At 43.2% G+C, this 22444-nt stretch overlaps 1 protein-coding gene across 1 annotated transcript in view; it reads left to right on the top strand.

Moving 5' to 3' along the window:
• The first annotated feature begins 4933 nt into the window (after positions 1-4933).
• Positions 4934-22444, top strand: part of NIPA2 (NIPA magnesium transporter 2) — a 31235-nt gene continuing 13724 nt past the window's right edge. Inside the window, exon 1 of the mRNA XM_048495091.1 lies at positions 4934-5176. The gene's annotated coding sequence lies outside the window, so the exon portion shown is untranslated. The remainder of the gene's footprint in view (positions 5177-22444) is intronic.

Raw genomic sequence — 22444 nt, 5'->3', positions numbered from 1 at the left:
ATGCTGCCACAGGAGGTGGTGATGGCCACTAACCTGGACAGCTTTAAAAGGGGCTTGGACAGATTTATGGAGGAGAAGTCGATTTATGGTTACCAATCTTGATCCTCCTTGATCTGAAATTGCAAATGCCTTAACAGACCAGGTGCTCGGGAGCAGCAGCAGCAGAAGGCCATTGCTTTCACATCCTGCATGTGAGTTCCCAAAGGTATCTGGTGAGCCACTGCAAGTAGCAGAGTGCTGGACTAGATGGACTCTGGTCTGATCCTGCAGGCTCTTTCTTATGTTCTATCGTTCAGGACCTACTTCATATGATGATGATGTTATCCATTCAGTAGTTTTCGACCCTTGGCGACCCGATATGCAAGCTCTTTCCACATTTTTCGATTAAGTACTGCTTCCTTCAGCTGGTTGATGCTCATGCCTGTATCAGCTTTTATGGTATCTAGCCATCGTATTCTTTGACATCCAGGTCTTCTCCTGCCATTGACAAGTCCGAGCATCATAGATTTTTCTGGCGAATTTGATCGCATCACATGACCGAAGTATGTAAGTCAGAGCCTGGTTATTTTCCCTTCTAGTGATGTATCTGGTTTTATGAGGCTCAAGACTTCTGCATTTGTCAACCTAGCTGTCCATGGTATGCGCAGTAGTTTTCACCAACACCACAGCTTGAAAGCATCTATTCTTCTTCTGTCAGCTTCCTTTATAGTCCAGCTTTCACACCCATACATGGTTATGGGGAAGATGATGGCTTGGACTAGCCTGTGCTTGGTTTTGATGCTGATGTCTCTGCTTTTCCAAATTTTATCCATAAGCTTACCAGCATTGGCGCCACGCCCCTAATGCTATTCTCCGCTTTATCTCAGGAGTTACTTCTCCATTACAGTCAATTTTTGAGCCTAGGAAAATGAAGTTTTGGACGCACTCAATGTCCTCATTGTCAATGCTAATTTGGACCCGATCTATGCTAGCTGTCGTCATGATGTTTGTCTTCTTCATATTGAGATGGAGGCCCATTTTTTTTGCTTTCAGTTTTGATCTTCACTATCAACTGTCTCAGATCGCTCTTGGTCTCTGCAAGCAGTGTTGTGTCATCTGTGTAACAAAGATTGTTGATATTTCTGCTGCCAATTTTCACTCCTATTTTTGAGTCTTCCAACTCTGATTTTCGCATGATCACTTCAGCATAGAGGTTGAACAAGTAGGGTGAGAGAATTCAGCCCTGTCGGACACCTTTGCTGATTTGGAATCAGTCTGTGTCCCCATGTGCCATTCTCACTTCCTGGTTGGTGTAGAGCAACTGTATCAGCTTGATCAGATGTGGTGACACACCTAGTTCTTGCAGGGCTTGCCATAGCTTATCATGCTCTACACAGTCAAAGGCCTTGAAGTAATCAATGAAGCACATGTAGATGTTCTTCTAGTATTCTCGAGCTTTCTCCATGATCCATCGCAAGTTTGCGATGTGATCGCAAGTGCCACAGCCGCGTTGAAAGCCTGCTTGTACATCAGGGAGTTGTGCTTCAACTATTGGTCTTAGCCTTTCTTGTATTATCTTGAGAAGGATCTTGCTTGCATGTGAGATGAGGGATATTGTGCGATAATTGGAACAAACATGGTAATCACCTTTCTTTAGTAAAGGAATGAAGACTGATTTTTTCCAGTCCTATTCCATATGGTTGAAAACTAAGCTAATTTATAGTAGTACCCTAAGCAGGTCTACGCAGAGTCCTACTGAATTCTACTCATTGGGATTTACTTCCAGAATAATGTTCTTAGGATTGTATTGTAGCTCATCTCTGAATTATATATTCTCTAAAATAAATTTTGTTAGTTTTGTAAGGTGCTAAAGATTTTGTTCACCTTTATGGTGCCAGTAACCCAAATAACCCAGGCTCATCACAGCTGGGGAGCTAAGCAGGGCTGCTCACAGCCAGTACTTGGATGGGAGAACACCAAGGAGACTGGGATTGATATGTAAAGGTAGGGAAGTGCAAGTCACCTCTGCTCATCTCTTGCCTGGTCCACCCCATGGATGGGGTTGCCATGAGTCTGTGGCAACTCAACAACATATTTTTCTTCTAACAGTTCTGAATGACTCCAATGAAATCCTATGCAGAGTTATTTCAGTTCAAGTTTATGGACTTCAATGAATTTAGATTAGAATGACATGTATTCTACTGTCAGTCTCTAGTAGTCGCACAAGAAACTCAGCATGCAAAAAGCTGTTCCTGAAATGTAATTTCAGAATTGTATTTGTCAGCTAACATAAACATTGTATTTTCTGAAAATCAGAACTACAATTCCAGGTGGCTTGGTTTCTAGCAAAAATTACTGACGTGATGATCACTGGCATTCAAGGGGACCTTAGCATAGCAAACTATATTCCTGGTCCAGGGTCAATGTGTTTTAATTGTTGCGTATCGTTATTTTCAATTGTCCCTCCTTTTAAGTGGTCATCTCTTAATTGCTGCATTTGCTACTGAACTGGTAACTTTCTCAAGCTGTGTGTTTGACCATGAATAATTCAGGACCATTTTCTCAAAGCCATTAGTTATGCATGTAACCTGCTAAACCCTACTGAATAATACAGAGATGAGCTACAGTGCAATTCTAAGAACACTTTCCTGAAAGTGAACCCCAATGAGTAGATTTTAATGAGATTCTGATTAGATGTTCTTCATGGTGCTGTAAATTTTCTTGATTTAAATTACTGGAATATTACAAAATTATATCTCACCTTGTATTTGCTGCATTTAATGGCTTTGGTTTTCTTCATATACATACAGTGCTTCTTCATACACACTCTAGCCTATTCCAGATTATTACTATTCAGCTTATTCTATTAAAGCTTATTTTAGAATGAAATGCCACAATACTCCTGTTTTTAAAAATGAAAAGTAATAAAAGAGATCAGTCTCCTTTGGTAGGAACATTAATTCAAAAAGTGGACAGAACAGGAGAGAAGTTTTGTGCCTAATGAGTTGGGGTCTAATGTTTACATTAACAGTCAATCCTTCGAAGATTTACCTGGAAGCAAACTTTATTTAAATAATTTTACAGACAATTCAACGCCTGTATTAAAGCAAACACACATATAATTGTCTGTAAATATGTTTAGTAAACTTTGAAACCCCTGTAGACTACATATCAATTTTATTATATGCCCAAATCGTGTGTATCTGTGTTAAGTGCCATCAAGTCAGCAACCTCATGAATAACAGGCCAACACTGGGGGTCAAGAAGGAATCACCATCAGGAGGGGAGACAGGCCAACGCCAGCGGATTTGTCCTCCCCAGGGCACTTACCACAGTGGAGCAGCAAATCCACTCTCCAGTACATGCCACAGCCCAACTGAGACACCTGGACCTGGCGCAGAGCACTGCACCAGCACCTCTATGCCACCACTGGCTCTGCCAGCATAGATGGGGTGTTCTGGGGGCGAGGCCAGGGGTGGTGCCACTGTTAGTCACCTTCTGGTCTGCCTTTGCCTGCAGATATACAGCAGCCTGGGGCTTGAGTCCATTGAGCCCAATGGTTGTGGGGAGGTTTTGTTTTGTATTTTGCTTTCCTGCGCCGCCAAGAAGCCCTTTGGAGGCAGTGAGATGGTGCTGCAACAACAGCCCCAGCCACAGAGGGTTCTGTATTGGGCTGTCAATGGCCTCTAAAATGTCCTATATGTAAACAGTCTTGCTCAGGCCTTGCAGATAGATGGCCATAGCTTCCTTTATTGAATCAATCTATCTTGTGTTGGGTCTTCCACTTTTCCTGCTGCCTTCAACTTTCCTTAGCCCTATTGTCTTTTCCAGTGACTCTTGCTTTCTCATTATGTGAGCAAAGTATGATAGCCTCAATTTAGTCATTTTAGCTTCAAGGGAGAATTCAGGCTTGATTTAATCTAGAATCCACTGTTCTGCCTTTTGGAGGTCCACAGTATCCACAAAGCTCTTCTTCAGCAACACATTTCAAATGAATCAACTTGCTTCTTGTCAGCTTTCTTCACTGTGCACCTTTCACACTCAAACATATTAATAGGGTATACTATGGCATGAACTAACTTGGTCTTAGTATTGAAGAAGATTTGGAACATTTAAAGAAACCAAAGTGATGCAAATACCATTGACAGCACACAATTTTGACATCTATCAAGATTAGCCTAACACAATCCTTTAGAAATTTAATCTTGCTGCTTTTTATTCTGCTGTTTCGTGGGGTGTGTATTGTTCTCCAATACTCTTATTTTTCATATAAACCTCCTTGAATACTTTATAACTGCAGAAGGTCTATAAACATGTAATTAAATACCCGCCCAATGTGATTTCCACTTTATTCTGCTCATAAAAAACAAGCACCCACACCCGATCAGGACTCTACCACATACATCTGTTGAAGCGGGCTCCAGTTTCCCAAAACTTCTGATGGAGCAAAAAGGTGTATTTGTCATTCCTGTACTACACGGCTGCTGTTTATTTCATGAAGAATGTAAACCAACTCTATTACCCAGGAGTCTGGTCGCACCGTAAAGATTAACAACATTTATGTCAGCATGAGCTTTTGTCATGCTTAAATACGCAGAGCATCCCTGTGGAATTATAAACCCTATGAAGTTTCTCAACGGCAATTTAGAGGAAGATGGAGGAGCGCATAGTATGTCCGCAGAGAACTCATCTAGGAGGCTTCATTTCTACCAACCTCACTAAAACATTCATAAAGACTGCAATCCTGAGCACGCTTTACTGAATGACATGAACCTTTCCTCCGCACAGTTCGCATAATATATCACCGTGACACACCTATTGGACAAAGTATCCACCTGTCCACTCCCAAACCTACCTGCGGGTTCAGTCCGCCCTCGGCGCTGACGCGACCCTATCCTTGCCTGAGGAGGTGGCTTCCGCCGGCGCGTGCACGGGGCCTTTCTGGTCCCGCCTTTTCCGCCCAGAGCTGAGCGCGGTATCCGTGCTCGGTGGTGAAAGCAGGCGAGTTGGAGACGGAGACCGGCGTCGGGGAGAAAGAGGAAGCGGCCGGGCCGCCAGAGGGGCCTCTACATGGCGACAGCGGGTGCTGGGGAAGGGCCTTCCTGTACTCCTGCTTTCACTCTTCGCTTCGTCGCCCCCCCGTCGGAGGGTCTCTTTTGGGCGGCCGGAATGTAAGCAGGAGGCAGCGGCGCCGCAGGTAATAAGAGGGCCCGGAGGGGAACTGCTTTGCCCGCTTGCTGCTCACCTGCCACACCCCAGAGGCCTCCCGAAAGTGGCTGTTGCTGGCCTACTTCCCCATTCGCATTAAATCCCAAAGCTACCCTGTGGACTAACGGCTCCTGACTGCTTCTTTCTTGCAGGGAGCGTCCGCGGTGCGCTAGACGCTGCACAGAGCAAAGGATAGCTATCTGCTAAGAAAGGGCGGGGGGGGGGGGGGGCAGCAATACTTTAAGATGGGTTATAAAGAAGGAGAAGGAAACTTTTCTCCTCCTTCGGTACCCTCTTCTCTGCCACCTTCCTCTCTGCATGTCTGCATGTAAAGATGTTCTAGGTATGCGTTGGGCAAAGTTGCGCTTGTTTTGGTCAATTCATTTTTTCTTTCTTGTTTAGTGAACGTGTATAGTCGGCAGTTGGCATGGCTTGTGATATTGTTGGTTAGTGTGTTGGTCTGGGGGACCCTGCTTCCCCATGCAGCTGTGACCTCACTTGGTGACTTTGGGACAGTCTCTGTGCTACCTTAGAGGGCTGTTGTGTGGGTAAAATGGAGAGAGCAGAACCATGTGTGCTTTCTGAGCTCCCTGGAAGGAAACTAATAAGGATGTTTAAAAGACCAGCATAAATGTAGAGACGCCGTTTTACAGATGTTCCTTGGTGCTCTTCTACATTAAAAGTGCCAGTTAGACTGAGATAATTCAGGTTCAGATCCCCAGTCATCCATGAAATGCACTGGTGTCAGCGTAACCTAACTTTCATGTCCATTGTAGGGGTAAAAGGAAGGAAGAACCATGAATTTCGGGGTGGATGGAGCAGAAGCTGTGCATGCAGAAGGTCCTCAATTCATATCCAGCTAAACAAACCTTTTGGTGAAGCTGTGCTCTAGGTATAGCATCCTATCCCCAAAATAAAGATTAGTGTCTATTAGCAGAGCTGTCTCCACACTGATGCATCTATCCCATAGAAGTCATTGTTAAGGCCCCACCATGGTCTACTAGTTAGTGAAATTATTGGGGGGGAAACCCTGCTGCCAGCAGTGGATAGTGTGTAGTCTCTTTATTTGATTTCGTTTTTACTGTTTTCATCTACTCAGCTTAGGTTTCTTATTTTTGTATTATGATGGGATGCGATTCGATTTGGTATTAGTTTTAGAGTTAAATTAGTGTGGGTATCTTGGCAGAGAGGTTACTCTCATATATGGACATAATTAGATTTTGTCTCTGATATTAAGTACAATCCTTGTACACACAATTCTCATTAGTCTTGTTAGTTTGGCCCTTGCAGCAAAATTTTGACCGCTGCTTATACTTTTGTGTACCTGGGATATGGCATTTCACTCTTCCTTCTAATTAAAGAAACCTTAAATATATGAGGATCAGGCCTATTGGCTCACTTTGTGCTTTCTACCTTTGTAAAAAGTTTTGCAATTAGCATAATTAGTGGTGTCATCTTTTGCCCTACATCTTTTGCCCTACATAGCTTCCATAGCTTTAGTCTCTGGAACCAGCAGAGAGGAGTAGCAGCAGAAGAGACTTGGCCAGGAAGAGCAGAGTGACCTGCTGGTATTCATTTTGGAGGGCTTTTCTCAAAGCCACAGCTTTTAAAACAGTGTATTTTAACAGGGGTTATCTCTTTTTCTCCTTGTAAGGCTGCTGAATCTGGAAGGTGGGGCTTAACAGGGGTTAACAGAGTTCATCTCTTGTTCCTCTTTGTCCTGAGAGGTGGGGCTTTTGTCCTGAGACGTGGGGCTTTAGTTCAGTCTCTGGAACCAGCAGAGAGGAGTAGCAGTAGAAGAGACTTGGCCAGGAAGAGCAGAGTGACCTGCTGGTGTTCATTTTGGAGGGCTTTTCTCAAAGCCACAGCTTTTAAAACAGTGTATTTTAACAGGGGTTATCTCTTTTTCTCCTTGTAAGGCTGCTGAATCTGGAAGGTGGGGCTTAACAGGGGTTAACAGAGTTCAACTCTTGTTCCTCTTTGTCCTGAGAGGTGGGGCTTTTGTCCTGAGAGGTGGGGCTTTAGTTCAGTCTCTGGAACCAGCAGCGCGCACCTAACGGCGCGCACAATTTTAATTTAATTTTTTTGTTTTTTAAATTAATAAGGACATATTTGACAGATAGTACGTACAGATAGCTCCAGGGGGGCAGTGACTAAAAGCTTAATATTTAAATATCTAAACAAATCAGATATGAAGCCAGCAGGGGGATGGGGGCTTTCCAGTGTTTTGCACTGAGTGTCACATGTATGACTATCTGCCACTAGGACAGAAGTCGTGGGTGTGCCCTTGCTGCAATGAGCTCCTGGCACTCAAGGAACGTGTGCGTTCTCTTGAAGCCAAGGTGGCAGACCTGGAGAAGCTGAAAGAGGCAGAGAGGGTGACAGACGAGGCTTTCAGGGACCTAACTCCCACTCCCAAGGTGACATCTCTTCAGATGTCATGGAGAATGAAGGCCTTGGGGATGGAGGGTGCCAGTCTGAGGTGGGGGAAGATGCTCCCTTAGATGGGATCCCTTCCTTAACTGGTGATCAGCTATCCTCTTGCACTGAGGATACCCCTCGGGGAGGTGGGGGGGCTCCTTGTAGTGGGTGATTCGATCATTAGAAATGTAGAGAGTTGGGTTTGTGAGAGGCGTGATGACCGCATGGTGACTTGCCTGCCTGGTGCGAAGGTTGCGGATGTCACGCTTCGTCTAGATAGGCTTTTAGACAGTGCTGGGGTGGTCAGCAGTTGTGGTCCACATTGGCACCAACGACATTGGGAAATGTAGCCGGGAGGTTCTGGAAGCTAAATTTAGGCTGCTAGGGAAACAGGTTGAAGTCCAGAACCTCCAAGGTGGCATTCTCAGAAATGCTACCCGTTCCACGTGCAGGCAAGCGGAGATACAGGGTCTCAATGCGGGGATGAGAAGGTGGTGTAAGGCAGAGGGTTTCAGATTTGTCAGGAACTGGGGAACCTTTTGGGACAAGGTAGGCCTGTACAAACGGGACGGGCTTCATCTTAACCAAAGAGGAACCAGGCTGCTGGCGTCTCAACAGTAAAAAAAAAAGGTGGCAGAACAGCTTTTAAACTGAGCACTGGGGGAAAGCCGACAGGAGCTGAGGTGACTTCGGTTTCGAATACAGTATCTATGGGGATGCAGACAGAGAGGGAGGTTTTTCTAAATCAACCACATACAAGCGAGGAACATAGCAATGTGCATGTGACAAGAGATAGTGTCTACAAAAGACTTGAGGGTAAAGCACATAAATCCCAGGTTAAGGACAGAGACAGGGTATACAGGTGTCTCTATGCTAATAGTAGAAGCATTCGACCTAAAATGGGGGAGCTAGAGTACAGAGTTTTGAAGGAGGACTTTGATATAGTGGGCATTACAGAGACATGGTGGAATGAGGAGAACCAGTGGGATGCTGTTATACCAGGCTACAGGCTCTATAGGAAGGATAGGACAGGGCGCATTGGGGGTGGAGTTGCCCTTTACATCAAAGAGAGCATAGTATCACATAAAATAGACAATGCAAGGGAAGCTGGTTCCCCTACAGAATCACTGTGGATATCAATACCAGGTGTGAAGGACAGTTTAAAATTAGGAATATATTATCGTCCCCCTGACCAAAGTGCACAAGAGGATTCTGAGATGGAAAAAGAAATTAGAGAGGCCAACAAAAACAAAAATGTAGTGGTAATGGGTGATTTTAACTATCCCCATATCAACTGGAAAAATGCATGTTCAGGTCATAGTAAGGAGAGAGCATTCCTGGATATGCTAAATGACTGTGGCTTAGAGCAGATGGTTGTGGAACCAACCAGGGGAGAGGTGATCCTAGATCTAATTCTATGTGGGACCCAGGACCTGGTGCAGGAAGTCAGTGTTGTTGAGCCGATAGGGAACAGCGACCACAATGCTGTCAGATTCAGTATCTCAGCATGCGAACAAGTGGCAACTACTAATGTAGTTACATTCGCCTTCAGAAAGGGAAATTTCTCAAAGATGAGGCGGATAGTGCGCAGGAAGCTGAAAGGGAAAATCAAGAGAGTGAGAGTCAAAACTGTCCAGGATGCTTGGAGGTTATTTAAAAACACAGTAATAAAAGCTCAGCTGGAATGTGTTCCACAGGTTAGAAAAGGCAGCACCCCGTCCAAAAGAAAGCCACCATGGTTAACAAGAGAGGTTGAGGAAATTATCAGAAAAAAGAAAATGTCTTTTAGAAAATGGAAGTCCAGTTTGGCTGATGAAGAATATGAGAGGGAACACAAATGGTGGCAAAAGAGAAGCAAGTTAGCTGTAAGGGAAGCAAAAAAGGATTATGAGGAATGCATGGCTGCGAACATCAAGACCAGCAACAAACAGTTCTTCAAGTACATCAAAAGCAGGAAGCCAGCAAGGGAAGCGGTAGGCCCATTAGATGACAAAGGAACAAAGGGTGTGCTCAAAGATGGCAGGGAGATTGCAGAGAAGCTGAATGAATTCTTTGCATCTGTCTTCACCCAAGAGGAGGTGAGGAACATTCCTGCACCTGAACCAAGCTTCTTAGGAGGCGAATCCGAGGAACTAGCGAAGATAGTGGTAGACAAGGAAGAAGTTCTGGCAGCCATTGATAAACTAAATGTTACCAAATCCCCTGGCCCAGATTGCATTCACCCAAGAGTTCTTAAAGAGCTCAAGCATGAAATTGCTGATCTTCTCACTTTAATATGCAACTTATCCCTGAAATCAGGCTCCATCCCTGAAGATTGGAAGATGGCCAATGTCACACCAATCTTTAAGAAAGGATCTAGGGGGGACCCAGGAAATTACAGGCCAGTCAGTTTGACATCTGTTCCTGGTAAATTAGTAGAATCTATCATTAAAGATAAAATTATAAAACATGTAGAAAAGCAAGACCTGCTGAGAAAGAGTCAGCATGGCTTTTGCAGAGGCAAATCCTGTCTTACAAACTTACTAGAGTTCTTTGAAGGTGTAAACAGGCATGTGGACAGGGGTGAACCGGTGGACATTGTCTACTTGGATTTCCAAAAGGCTTTTGACAAAGTTCCTCACCAGAGGCTGTTGAGAAAACTCAGCAATGAAGGAATAAGAGGGGAAGTCCTCCTATGGATTAAAAACTGGTTGAGAAACAGGAAACAAAGAGTGGGTGTAAATGGGAAGTTCTCACAATGGAGAGATGTGGGGAGTGGTGTCCCCCAAGGATCCGTTTTGGGACCAGTGCTCTTTAACCTATTCATAAATGACCTGGAAGTAGGGGTGGGTAGCGTGGTGGCCAAGTTTGCAGATGATACCAAATTATGTAGGGTGGTGAGAACCACAAAGGATTGCGAAGAGCTCCAAGCGGACCTTGATAAATTAGGTGAGTGGGCTCAGAAATGGCAAATGCAGTTCAATGTAGCAGAATGTAAAGTGATGCACATAGGGGCAAAAAATCCAAACTTCACATACACGCTACAGGGGTCAGTGCTATCAGTCACAGACCAGGAAAGGGATTTAGGCGTCTTAGTTGATAGTTCCATGGGAATGTCAACTCAATGCATGGCAGCTGTAAAAAAGGCAAACTCTATGCTGGGGATCATTAGAAAAGGAATTGATAATAAAACTGCAAAGATTGTCATGCCCTTATATAAAGCAGTGGTGCTACCGCACTTGGAGTACTGTGTCCAGTTCTGGTCGCCGCATCTCAAAAAGGATATTGAGGAGATAGAAAAAGTGCAGAGAAGGGCAACAAGGATGATTGAGGGACTGGAGCACCTTCCCTATGAGGAGAGGCTGCAGCGTTTGGGACTCTTTAGTTTGGAGAGGAGGCGGCTGAGGGGGGATATGATTGAAGTCTACAAAATTATGCATGGGGTAGAAAATGTTGACAGAGAGAAATTTTTCTCTCTTTCTCACAATACTAGAACCAGGGGGCATTCATTGAAAATGCTGGGGGGAAGAATTAGGACTAATAAAAGGAAACACTTCTTCACGCAACGTGTGATTGGTGTTTGGAATATGCTGCCACAGGAGGTGGTGATGGCCACTAACCTGGATAGCTTTAAAAGGGGCTTGGACAGATTTATGGAGGAGAAGTCGATTTATGGCTACCAATCTTGATCCTCTTTGATCTGAGATTGCAAATGCCTTAACAGACCAGGTGATCGGGAGCAACAGCTGCAGAAGGCCATTGCGTTCACATCCTACATGTGAGCTCCCAAAGGCACCTGGTGGGCCACTGCGAGTAGCAGAGAGCTGGACTAGATGGACTTTGGTCTGATCCAGCTGGCTTGTTCTTATGTTCTTATGTTCCAGTAATCTATGCAAAAAGTAAGGAAATCTTTGCTGAGGAGGTGTATGTAGCCTCAGAGAAGAGAGCTGAAATGTATGTTTGTACTTCCTTTCAGAAATGTGCTTCCTTTTTTACACATCTATCAAACTTATTTGTGACTTGTTTAGTTTTCCCATAAATCTAATAACTGATGATTTAAATTTGTCTGCATTAACAGGGTTGTGTCTAAAATACACTGCTTCTGCTGTGGGAATGATATATACACACATGGGTTCCTGTTCCATTCATTCCTGACTCTGCCATCCTACATATTCCTTCTATTTTTCTGTGGTACCTGTACAAAAAGCCAGCTGCACTGGAATCCCTCGCAGCTGTGAAACCCACTCTTCACACAACGTTTCTTTTCACTACTGAGCCTCACTGTAACTGTGCAGTGCAACTTGGCAGGAAGAGCAGGAAAATGGCTTAAATGGGATGGGTGAGGAATTGGTGGAGCATTTTGCTTCTTGTGGCTCCATGTACACACACCAAAAGTTGCAACAAGTGGAATATGCATACATATGCTCCCCTGTAGCCACTCAATGAATTTAGCTTTGAACCAACTTATGTGTGTGTAAAGTCACAACCAATTTACAGTGACCCCAGAAAGAGACTTTTAAGGCAGGTGAGAAGCCAAGTTGATTTGAAACTGCTTTCCTCTGCAGAGCCTTCCTTGGTGGTCTCCCTTCCAGGTACAGACCCTGCTTAGTTTCTGAGATATGATGAGATTGTGTATACCATTCTACCTTCCCTCCCTTTTAAGCTGATTAAAACAGGTTAAATTTAAATCCTTTTTAAGGAGTAAACCCCTGGAATGCTGTGACTCATGCTCTGAGCAAGCGCAAGTCATGTGGATGCTCCTTTTTAATATGAGGACTTCCTGCATTCCATACAGGGAGAAAATGACACTTCGTTTACTTAAGTGTTTCAGTCAAGTTTCACCAGTTTCTATAGTAGCATGCAGAGTAAAGTTTTAATAGAGGTACAGTACATTTGTTTCTTTGCACTAGGCATCTGACAAAATCTAGTACTATATTGTCCCCAGTGTTCACTACCAGCGATCTATAAGAAAGAACGCCTTTATAGTCACAAATAACTATCTCTAATTTTCACTGTGATCCCTTCCTAGGGGAACTTCTACCTATGACCCCCCATGTAAAAGAACCGGAGCAAGGTGAACTTCAGTTTGTTTCATATTTACACTGTAGCTTAGTCAAGACTCTGTTCTGTCTTGGTGTCTCTGGAAACTGAGAGTTTGAGGTTCTATGGTGGCTTTCAATGCAAAGCTGTATTGTAATATAATTAAGGGTCTTAAATGCCCTAGTTGGGACTCCTGAATCTTAGCAAGTTTTTGGATTTTTGTCACATCATCTACCCACCCTTCTGAATTCTTTACTGTCAACATCTGTACACACAGCAGTATTCTCACTGTCCGTGGCTTCATGTCTTCATGGGCTTTTTAAAAGAATACTAGAAGCTACTAGTAGCAGTTTGTTATATGGATTCTTGAAATAGAGCAAAGTTTTTGTGGTAGGTGTTGCATAAGTGTCATGTGATACAGTCATAGAGGCATTCTATAATGTGCATCATCAGACAAAAGTTGCTTTGTTACTCTAAAGGCTGAAGTTGTGTGTAGCTGAAAGACAATGGTTCTATAAAAATGCTGAGCTAGGGACTGTTTCTAGAAATAGTGGAAATTTTAAAAAGTTGTTCAGCTGCTATTAGTTGTTTCTGGGGAATATGTATTAATAATTAATAATAATTTCTAGTGAGAATATGTATCAATAATTTCTACACATCTTTGTGTTGTCCCTTGCTTAAAATGTTGTGCTTGGTTTCCTGTAGAAGCTGATTTAAGTTTGCTATAAACATGCAGTAGCCAAGCTGTGAAATGAAGAACACAGAACACTAACAACGCTTGTTGTAAAAATAATGCTTCCTTCTTGGTCAGTCAGAAATGTTCTTCACTATTATAGCTGCCTTTCTGTTGTTTATTTCACTTGACACAGTTGGATTATTGTAGTGTAAGCAAATATAGTGCTTTCCAGTAGAGATTATCAACTTGCCTGTTTTTAGTGTATTTACGTAAATAAATAAATTATTTTATTTTATTTATTTATTATTTGAATTTATAAACCGCCCAATCCCCGGGGGGCTCTGGGCGGTGTACAACATTATATACACAATATATAACAAGGGTCACAATGGTGACCACATACACTAAAAACCATTAAAACCATTTAAGCAGCGGACAAAAACAGTAACAACAATAATGATGATGGCGTCCCGTAACCCAATTCCTTAAACCGCCCCAAAAAGGAGGGAGCAGCCAGACTCTTCTTAAAATAACAATAAATATACAAATAAATTATAAAATAGAGAGCAAAAGCCCAAGGAGCAAAGCAAAGGAGGGGGGAGGGGGCACACCTCAGCGACTGGACACTCCAAAGGCCCGGCAGAACAACTCAGTCTTACAGGCCCTGCGGAATTCACCAAGGTCCCGCAGGGCCTGGTCAGCTGGAGGGAGAATGTTCCACCAGGCCGGGGCCAGGGCCGTAAAGGTCCTGGCCCATGTGGAGGCCACCCGCATCATTGAGGGGCCAGGAACCACCAGCAAATTGGCCTCTGCTGAACGCAGAGGCCGAGTAGGGACATATGGGGTAATGCGGTCTCTCAGGTACGAGGGTCCCAGGCCGCGTAACGCCTTAAAGGTCAAAACCCACACCTTGAAGATGATTCGGAATTCCACTGGGAGCCAATGCAGTTGACGCAGCACAGGTTGGATGTGATCACGAAAGGCGCCCCCTGTGAGCAGGCGTGCCGCCGCATGCTGGACCAGTTTCAATTTCCGAATCAAACGCAAGGGAAGGCCCGCGTAGATTACTCATTGCCTAGTCTTTTTAGATACTTAACAAGGAGGTGGGTTGAACCTGTAGTTCTGTATATGTAGTTCTGGTAAATTAATCTGGATAGGTACTGCACAGAGAACACAAGATGTTGGGTTGTTCTTCAGTAGTCTGTACTTTCTGAAATTCAGCTGGTAACTAAGCCATGCCTAGAGGAAGTGGCTTAGGTCGATTTCCCACTGGCAGAATCTTTCTGAGATAGCCCCTGCAATCAGGGATGTAGGTAAGGGGGGTGTTTCTCGGGTTCAAACCCCTCCCATTACATATCCGACTTGCTTGAAACAATGCATGGACTGGAACAGCCGGAAAGACCTCAGTCACTGAACCCACTCCATAAAAAATGTATACCTACGTCACTGCCTGCAGTTGTCCTGGAACTCCCCACAGCTCCTGTGTCAAACTCGCATTTGTTCCAGCTCTGTCCTGTGAAACCCCCTTCTTCCCAGTATTTTTTTAAAAACCACCAGGAAGGTACTCCTTTTTCTGTTGTTCTCTGGCAAACGCAGGATGAATCCGGTATCGTGGGGAATCCTAACCCACCGTGACTCTCACAGCAGGAAGAAACACGCCTTTTTCTTCTTATATACGAAGCCACGGCCATGCAACTAAACGGCGCACATTTATGCGCTACTTCTAGCTACGAAACTTTGTGACAGCATGGCTATGTAGCCATTACGTTAAAAAAAGGAACACGCATTCACGTTCCCACCGAAAAGAACAGCCAATCGGGAACGAGGAGCAGAAGAGGCGCCAAGGTGATCCCACCCTCTGATCACGGTTCCAACATGTGGGGAGTAACTGTGGGATCAACTAGGTACTGAATTTGTGGTCCCAGTTCAATCCCAGAATGATTCCTCCCGTGGGGAATCGACCTTAAAGACATACAGCTTTTAAGTAATTTAATTGTGCTACTTTGTGGCTGAAAGATGTGCTCCTTCTCTAACCATAGAGCAGACATAGCATTTTACAGAGATATGCTTCAGGTCTCCCAGCAATAAAATGTGGGAATAGGCACTGTTTGGGATGTAGGATTGTGAGTTGAGTGGGCTGCTGGTGGTAGTCACAGTTGTGTTATTTAAGCTTCCATGGGTTCAATGAAACCTTCTGGGATTGGGCGGGTTTAGGAAGAGGTCCTTATCTGGGTAGGCCAAGCTAGCCCAATCTCATCAGATCGAAGAAGCTAAGCAAGGTTGGCTCTGGTCAGTATTTAGATGGGAGACCACTAAGGAATACCAGGGTTGCTATGCAGAGGCAGCAGTGGCAAGCCGCTGCTGAACATTTTCTCCCTTGAAAAAACTATAGGGTTGCCATGAGTCAGCGGTGATGGCAAGAAGGGGGGTGGTAGAAGGTGCATGCGAAAGGAAGGGTCTCAGCAGTTGTTAGAATGTGAATGTTTTGCCTTTTTATGATGTATGTCTGATGAGAACGTTTAGGTCGTCGGTGTTCTTAACATTACCTTCATGGAAATATTGTACAGCAGTGCTGATTACTGGGTTTATTATTGAGAACTTCAGAGAGAAGCAGGAACTAGCAATGAGTGCCTTCACAGCTATATGGCAGCTGATTACGTAAACTCCGGTTCTGGTTTGGAAAATGTCTTTATTTGCTAAGTTCAACTTGAAGAATGTGATTTGTCTAGAGATCATATCTTAAAATAATAAGGGATGTCACACTTTACAGATTCTTCTATCTAACCTTATTATATACTAACTTAAAAGTTTTTCTAACCTAGGTTTGTATTAACAAGTGCCTTCCATTGATGCTTTGTTGGTTTCGGGCTACTAAAACATGAATTGTTTGTTGTGCTGATCTAATTTGGATGATAAAATGAAATATTTAAGTAAATATGGGGTACAGGAAGGATTTCCATGTTTTTGTTCCATTCACTGACCTCCCTCTGTCATAAAGTTAAATATTTATTTAAATATTTATTTTTGTTGCTCATATTGTATAACCACAGAAAACAGTTTGTTGAGCAGCCCCATCCAGGTTGGGGGGGGGGGACACACATAGGGAGTGGTGGAAGGCACATTTGCCCCCCTCACTCATGTAAGGGGCAGTCCCGTAGGCATAGGGAGCAAATACGCCAGCTGCCCCTCACCTCTGCAGCAGTAAAACTCAGAAGTCCAGGCTGCTGCTGAGCTGCACTGACATCTGATTGGACGCCAACATGGAGGGGGGGAAGCAGGCTGGGACATTGTCAGGATGGAGCTGATGTTAGTTGTCTTCTACCGGCATTCCAACCCAGGAATGCTGCCCTAGGAGCCTGCAGATTTATGCCAGGCATTTGTGTGGCATTGCTTCTTTGAGCTATGCGTCTTTTTGGGCAGTGGGAGGGTTTGTTGTTTTTCCTCCTCCCTTTGAAGGAGGTGCCACACCACCGCTGGCAGCCTCACCACTCCCCCCTCCTGGATTGCTCTGTCAGTAACACCTCAGTGGGTTGGATCCAGAAAAAACACAACTGCAAGGAATTACAGATGCAGATTCTCTGCCTTTTGCTTAGTAACCCACTGATACAAAAAAAAAACCCCACAAATGCTGAAGGTCCTTGGACTTTTGTGGTGGAAAAGCTGCAAGGTCCACACAAGTGCATTGAGAAAAGGGAACTCTGTGAAAATTACCCATCTGCCAGATTCTCTGCTAGCACAAGAGCAAAAGGGTGATTTCCCAACCCATTCTCAGGGAGGTAGGAACTTAAACTTGCTACTTCCTGTAGAAAAACCCTCCTCTCAGGCACACAATTTAGGAAAGAGCATGAAGTGAGATATACAAACGATTAACTAGCCTGAGGTTCAGGTCACCCTCCTTTCTCTTTCAGTGTAGTCAGTTTCATTAGTGACATGGAAGACAAATGGCATGACGAGATGTCTAAAAAATGTCACCCAGGTAAGAGCTTTTGTTTTAATAGGGAGAAAAACAGAAATGCTTTTCTCTTTCTGGTATAAACTGATTCTTTGCTATGACCTTTATTCAAAGAGATATTGCTTTATTTTGTTTTTAAAAGCTTCTAGCCCACTGTTGTTTGCAAGGGGACCCCGGACAGCTTACAAAACTCTAAATGTCAAACAGTAACACTGAAGAGGTTTAAAAACATCATCACAAATAGCAGAGTAACAAAATCCAGTAAATTCATTTCTGGCAGATGCATGAATAGCCATAAGTTTTGTTTTTTTTTCTCGGGACGCTAACCTATGGCAACCCCATAGGGTTTTTAGGGTAAGAGACATTCAGGCCCTTTCTGCACAGCAAATGTATAGCTGGTTGCAGTGAGGATAAAGCAACTTGCTTTCCTGTTTTTGCGTTATCATGCATCTGTGCAGGCAGTGATTGGAGCCCATGGAAAGAGTCCTGGTTGCTGTCGCGCCTTCGCATGGAGGCGTTTCTATTTTTTTATAGTTTACCTCTCATCGATGCATAGCTATGCAGGCATGCACAAATGAACCTATGTAGCCATGCTGACGTCTTTTGAAACCATGATATGACTCTTTGCACCTGCATGACTACGCAGATGTAAGCTGGGAATTTTTTAAAAAAGGAAAGTGCAGCCGAATAAAATGATTCCTGCTCGGTCTCTCGCTTGCAATCGGCTGCCGCTTGGGATTTAAAAAAATTTTTGTGGACAGCGTGATTCTTGAAAAACCTGGTTTGGGGAAAATAACACAGAGCAGACTCGCTTTAAGGGTGAGATTAGTGCGAAGTTCCCCCCCAAAATGGTTTTTTACAGTTCTTAACCCGTGTTTATTGGCCCCTGCGAGAGGGGCCCCAGAGCTGCTTTGTCCTTGCCTGCTTCCATATCATGACCCTGGTACTCCTGGGAGGTCACCCATCCAAACACTATCCAGGGCCAACACTTCTTAGCTTCAGAAATCTGATGACATCCAGATAGCCTGTGGCTGTCCATGTCATGACCAATCGGAAGAACTCAAGAAAAACTCAGTTAATGACATTAAAGACTTGTTGGAACTATTCCACTTTACATCTTTTTTCTTTTTTTGGACGCTAGGAGATTTAGATTGAAAGACAAAAGCTCCAGAAGCCAATTTCATAGTTCCAGGTCTTCCCCCAAAATGTCTGCGATCAGTGGTAGTTTGCACAGGTCAATGTGAGGGGGTGGCCCCTTCACATATGAGTCTATAAAAGGGTTTAAAGGTTAAAACCAGCACTTTGAGTTGGACCCGGAAACAAACAAGGGACAAGTGCTAGGTTTTAAAGATATGCATTATGTGTGTGTGGTGCTTTATCCCTGTCAAAGATGAGCAGACCCGTTTTGAACTAATAGTAGTTTCCAGATCGTACTCAAGGGCAGTTCTGTTATAGTAGTCCAGTCTACAGGTTACTAGTGATTACTGTACAGATTTGAACTGAAAGCCAGGACAATGCTTTTGGTCAATGTGGTCTCTTTCATGTTGAGCCAATAAAAAAAAATTACAGGTGTGTGATGGTTGTGAATCTGACAAGTTGTTCTCCTGGAGGCAAAAAGCAAACTTTTAGTTCCTGCCTCCCTGAGAATGGGTTGGGAAATCACCCATCCAAGATGCCCTCGTCGCCCACCAGGAGAAGGCCCCTTCACGGTAAGTGACCAATGGACCATTTTAAACTGTCTCTGAAGAACAAGCCTTTCACTTGACAAAAATCAACTTGACCACTTCCATAGGGAAATCAGATGTATTCTACACCTTGAGCACCGTGAATCCATACTCTTATTTGGACAGGTGTACCATCTGAGCAAACTTTAATTCATACTGTGCAAGATTAGTAATTTTCAGATAAATATTCTGGTATTTTATTTATTGCAGTATATATACTTAGACGGAAGCTCTCGAAAGCTAAGGAGTGTCAATACGTGAAGGTAGAACTCCAAGGAAGATTCTGCAGGGGAAGGCAATGGCAAACCACCTCTGCTTAATCATTTGCCTTGAAAACCCATTGCTGAGGTCACCATACATTGGCTGTGAGTGAATGGCACTTTACACATGCACAGTGTATACACTCAGTTTTGAAATCACAAGACTAATACAACTGGCATCAGTTCATGAATATTTCATTGGGACAGGCTCCTTTCATCTGTTCATATATTCCAGTAAACCTGTAATGGCCAGGATATTTCACTCACTCCCCCCCTTCCTGTAAAGATCAAACACATTGAAATGGATGAAACCATTTCTTACTTCTGTCCATAACAAAGATATTTTGCATTGTTCTAGGACTGGTATGGGCAAACATTGGTGTTTTTTTTAAAAAGAGATGAACTGTGAGTTTGCCAGAGTTTGGTATTCACCAACTGAAGCCAGTTACAAAATGGCTGCTCCCAGGGAACGGAGCCAGTCATAATGATCTGCTCTTCACTTAAGCCCCACACTGGCCTGTCTGATCATATGAGTACAGCTGAGTTATCTCACAATTGACAGATCAATGCTAATTAAAGGTTACAGATTCTTAACACCAGCCCTAGAAATACGAAGTCCTGGTTGTAGAAAACAAGTTGGTATGTTTTAAAGTGGTGGATTCTGAGTTGACAGAGAAATATTTATATCTTTTTTGCCATTTATAAACAAGAATTTGTTATTTTTATGACTTTACAAGACAGGAGTACTTGCAGCATGTCTAACTAGACTGGTTGTCAAAATAATGGTGATCAGCCCTAACAGGGTGTACCCGGCTGGAAATCAGGAGGGTGGAAGAGGCTAGGCTTATCCATAGAGCTATACTTAAACAGGGAGTGTTGGCATTGAAAATTCCTTTTGGCTTCTGACTATGGAACTTTAGAGGATCTGCTATAATTCAGTCTGGGAACTACCAGCGGATTGTGACAGGTCACACTTCCACTCACTCATTGTATAAGGTAATATTGTCTTATAGGACTGTCTTGGGAACTGCCTAAATGTTCTGTTCTTTATGGCATTCATCATTTTAACACTGTTAAATATTGATTTCTTGAAAACCTTGTTTTCTTAGGAGCACACCTATGCCAACTAAGGGGGGGATCCAGTGAGTTTCCATGGCAGAGTGGGGATTTGAACTTGAATTTCTGAGACCCTAGTCGAGTATCTTCATAACAACACCACACTGGTTCTCAGGCATAATTATGTAATATTGTTTCACTGAGACAACCAAACATTTAATCTTGCTATATGCAGCTCACATTACATATGAGTTGGTACTTGGTATTTGCAAATATGACAGAACAAAAAGTCCTGGTAGTATAATACAAAATCACAAAGTATTTTTTCATTCAAAATGGTTATGAAAGGTAGAGACAAAAAAACAAATGGTTCCATTTACCAGGGCAATAAAATTTGGCATGCTCTTCTGGTGCCTTAGTCTTGCAAAGATGTCTGTGTGCTGTTCCTGCACAGGCAAGCAGTATCTTGCTTTGTTCTTTGTGGGGCTGCTGATGAAATAATTTGCAAAAAACTTGCTCAATTTCTTTTAATTTGTGTTGCCTAGGTATCACTAGAGAATGCCACATATTAATATCTAAGTTTGCCCCAAGGATTTAAAAATTAAGTTGTAGAATGAATATGCTGAGGCAACAAGAGATGTGTTAGGTCTTGAGCCTTGAAGCAACAGACTCTGTATTGATGATCAGCAGCGTTAATTGATAGGCAACGAAGTATCTAGCTTGTAAATGCCAGTTCTGCCAAACCTGGCTTTTGCTATCCCCTTTATTCAGACGTAAATCCCCCCTCCTGTTTTCCCAGAAAGAATAATTCCGGAGCCTAGGCGCCCCAAGGTCGGTGATAGAGATAGAGCCACCTGACCTCCTGCCCCCACAGGACAACAGAAACATTCCGTTTCCCATGAAACCAAAAGTGTCAGGGATAAGTCTAGTTATCTACTCAGCGTGTGAAGCCATAAAATAAGATCAAGGAAAGAACGTCCCATTACAGCAGTGGAAACGTATAGCAGGCTGGTTATATATATCTTGTTAGGGATTACATTGAGTCAGGAATGCATCTCAATCAACTAGATACAATCCCTGGCAATATATTTTGTAACAACTTCATCAGGCTTGGAATTCATCTCAATCACTAGGCGCAACCCTGACAGATGAGTGGCTTGCTTCGTAAGGTATTGCAAAGGAAACTCTTTTTTGCTTCAGTGCAATGCAAAGCATCTAACTTGCTGGGTGTTGCCCAGACCAATCCTGTGAACTAATGGCAGATTCATTGTTATAAGGACTCAGAGAAAGTGCAGTGATAAATATACACTTCATTATTATGAGAAGGATAGTGGAGAAGGTAACCAGTGTCATGGAAAACTGGGAGTTCTATAGTATTTAGTTATAAAAGAAGAAAAGCTTAATCAAAACAGAAGGTCTTGAGCTGCAATTTTATAATATTGTTCATGAGGGTACCATTAAAGAGAGGACTTCTGTTAATTTTGGATCCATGGAAGAAAAATGTTCAACTTTTTTAAAAAATGGAAATGATGAAGAAAATTGAATATATAAAATACTTACCAAGCCTAACATTTTTCTGCTTTGACAGCATAGAAGGAATAATGTTAGCATGTAAAATTGTACTGTTTTACATATTTATAACAAAAATGAACACAAAACACACAACAAACATTCCAGATATCTGTCTGCCAATCTACCACTACTAGGTTAACCAAAAGAGTGAATAGATGCATGTTCTGCCATCCCCTACAGATCCCTCATAGTTCTTGAATCTCCTGAGTGAGGTACCCAACTTACAGTTACACAGAAATGAAGTCATGACAGAGTCTGCCTTTGGTAAAACAAAACTAACTGTGATAAGAATATTGAAATGCAAGAGGTTACTTGAGGGGATCAAAGAAAATTGGGGAGGGAAAGTTGGGGGGAAAAATAGACATGGATAGAAATGTAAACAGTCACCTACTGTAATTGCTAGCTAGTTGCACTCCTGTTAACTGTGTCAAGACCAAGAAGTCTGCTTTCATTGGCAAAAAGATTGTACTTAGTATTTCCTGATGCATTTCTTTGGAATGTAAATTAATTTGCTTTTGATGCCAGCAAATACATTAAAATAATGTTCACTCAATGTTGCCTGTATTAAATATTGTGG

Source organism: Sphaerodactylus townsendi, linkage group LG04, assembly GCF_021028975.2.
Source record: "Sphaerodactylus townsendi isolate TG3544 linkage group LG04, MPM_Stown_v2.3, whole genome shotgun sequence".
Classification (NCBI taxonomy): Eukaryota; Metazoa; Chordata; class Lepidosauria; order Squamata; family Sphaerodactylidae; genus Sphaerodactylus; species Sphaerodactylus townsendi.
Note: the sequence above shows the minus strand (reverse complement) of the source record. Positions and strands in the feature narration are given on the sequence as shown.